This window comes from Bos indicus x Bos taurus, chromosome 6 (genome assembly GCF_003369695.1).
Source record: "Bos indicus x Bos taurus breed Angus x Brahman F1 hybrid chromosome 6, Bos_hybrid_MaternalHap_v2.0, whole genome shotgun sequence".
In the NCBI taxonomy this organism is placed as follows: Eukaryota; Metazoa; Chordata; class Mammalia; order Artiodactyla; family Bovidae; genus Bos; species Bos indicus x Bos taurus.
The window spans coordinates 210,570-213,322 of NC_040081.1; the positions used below are offsets into that span (position 1 = coordinate 210,570).

Sequence of the window (2,753 nt, forward strand, 5' to 3'; positions counted from 1 at the left end):
TTACCAAGGCACTTTAAATTGCTTTTAGTTTTGGATTTCTTAATTCCAGAAAGGGTGTGTGTATGTGTGTGTCTGTGTTTTCAGTCACATCCAACTGTTTGTGACCCCAGGGACCACAGCCTGCCTGGCTCCTCTGTACATGGAACTTTCCAAGCAAGAATATTGGAGCAAGTTGCCAAGGATTGAATCCGAGTCTCCTGCATCTCTTGCATTGGCAGGCAGATTGTTTACAACTGAGCCACTGGAAATTCCCTAAAAAGGTATACTTCTGTACGTGTCAAATCATCTTCCTAAAATAATTTCCTTTTCAAATTTATTTTTGTATCTGACAATTAATATCTCCATTCAAGAAAACCTTTCTTCTGCACACTATGTTTTGACATTTGTTCCTAGATTTTTAATCCTAATTTTTTTTTAATTAATGAAAGTCTTAAACTTTATTATGAATTGTATGTGTGGTTAGTTAATAAATGTTTCTTTATTCATCTATATTATAAGGTCAATTTTTATACAAACTAATTGGTTTTTCAAGAAACATAAAGCACCTAGAGGCAGACAAAGAATAATTAAATAGTTGATAAATATTAATATATTTGGAATAATAATGTTTGAATGAATGGATACACACAAAAAATATGATAGAATTTGAAAAGCCAGGAAGTTTTGCACAGGGACAGTTTCATAGATAAGGTCAAGACATATAATGAAGCATGACAAGTTTTGAAAACTGCAACAATTTCCTATGGCTGAACTTTAGTATAGCTAGTCATTTATTAAATAATTTGATAAAATTTTATTTCTCATGTGTCATACCATATAATTTTGCAAAAGTAATTACTATATGTGTGTGCATATATGTGATATAAATCTTTGAAGCCATCTTTTATTTTTAATTTTCCTAGGGCATTTTTCACATCCTTGTTCTGTAGGCTATAAATCAGAGGATTTGACATGGGAATCATAAGGGTGTAAAACAATGAGGTCATTTTGTCTTGATCTAAAGAGTAGATTGAACTTGGCCTAAAGTACATAAAAAGCATAGTTCCTTGGAAAATTGCCAGAGCAGTTAGGTGGGAGGTGCAGGTAGAGAAAGCTTTGAACTTCCCCTCAGCAGAATGGATCTTTCAGACTGCAAGGATGATATAACAATAAGAGACAAGAACTCCTGAATTTGAGCTCAATTCAATAACTCAAAAAACAATAAATACTGTTAATTCATTGACCTGTGTATCAGAGTAGGAAAGAAGGTAGAGTGGAGATAAGTCACAGAAGAAGTGGTTAATCTCATTTGACCCACAAAAGCATAAGTGGAATGCTAATGTCGTGTGTATCAGAGCATCTGCCATTCCCACCAGGTAAACCCCAGCCACAAGCAGGGAGCACACCTTGCTGGACATGCTGATCTCATAGAACAAGGGGCTGCTGATGGCCTTGTACTGGTCATAGGCCATCACTGCCAGCAGGAGACACTGAGAATCTGCAAAAGATACAGGCAATCAAGAACTGTAGGGCATAACCATAGAAGGGGATTGGTTTGTTCTTGGCCAAAAACTCAACCAGCATCTTGGGCCCAATTGCTGTGGAATAGCAGAGGTCACACAAGGAGAGGTGGCTGAGGAAAAAGAACATTGGCGTTTGCAGTTGGGGATCCATTCTAATCAAAATTATCATTCCAAGACTTCCCAGAAGATTAATGAGATAAACAACTAGCAACATGGCAAATAAGGTCAGTTTCACTTCCAGGTCACTGGTAATCCACAAGAAAATGAATTCAGTCACAGAGGAGCAATTTTCTTTCTCCATTTTTTAATTTTTTTATATAAATTTTTGACAAAATGATCAGGAAAAGTATAGATAAATGTATGGACATCTGCAAAATATCTATAAAGGAAAGCACAGTCTCTTTGTGTAAATGTCATTTCATACTCAGAAAATTACCCAATCGTGTACCTACTTTTTGAAGGAACATTGTTACCTACCTGGAAAAATAAAAACAAACAAAAAACTGTAATACACATTGAAAAAGTTTTATCTAAGTCTGCATGTCATTATGATGTATATAAAACTCTATGAGTTTTTTATTTTCCTAGGTTTTTGCTTTCTTACCTCTGGAGGTATAATTGGAAGAATTAATGTCTTATTTTATGTTCAAAATACCATAGAAGAGACACCAATATTTGAGACCTGGCTGTCAGTTATAGGATTAAGCACTTTCCATCTCTGGAAATAGTCATTTGGACACAAAAATTTGTTACCATTGTTATGTTTCTCAAAAAACAGCTCAGATAATGTTGATTTAAAATTATTTTCTATACATTCTAGAGCATATCAGCAACTATTCATAATGGAAATTATTAAGTTACCGTCCTGGTCTAAGTTACCTTCAGCATTTGTCAGACATAAAATAGGCATTATTGGCCTTTACTACAGAAATGTGTTGCTGCTTTGGCACAGTTCTCATTACCAATCTCTGCAGTGCCCTGGTGCCAGAGGATGGCACCTTGAGCCAGCCAAAGAAAAATGATACAAAAAAGTGAAAACAACATAATTTAGCACACACATTTGTGTCTCTTTGATTTTAATTGACTTTCATATTAAAAAAAAAGAAAATGAGATAAGGTATAAACACTTCTGATATATAGAGTCTCCTCCTTGTGTGTACGTATTTGCATGTGTTGTGTCTGCATGTATGCATGTCTGTTGATATAAGAATTAGCATATTGGTGACAGACTTTCCTTAAGTATATATTGGC

The 2,753-nt window shown here is 34.8% G+C and overlaps 1 pseudogene; it reads right to left on the minus strand.

Annotated features, from left to right (window-relative positions):
• Positions 1–800: 800 nt before the first annotated feature.
• Positions 801–1,803, minus strand: LOC113894771 (annotated as a pseudogene).
• Positions 1,804–2,753: the final 950 nt, after the last annotated feature.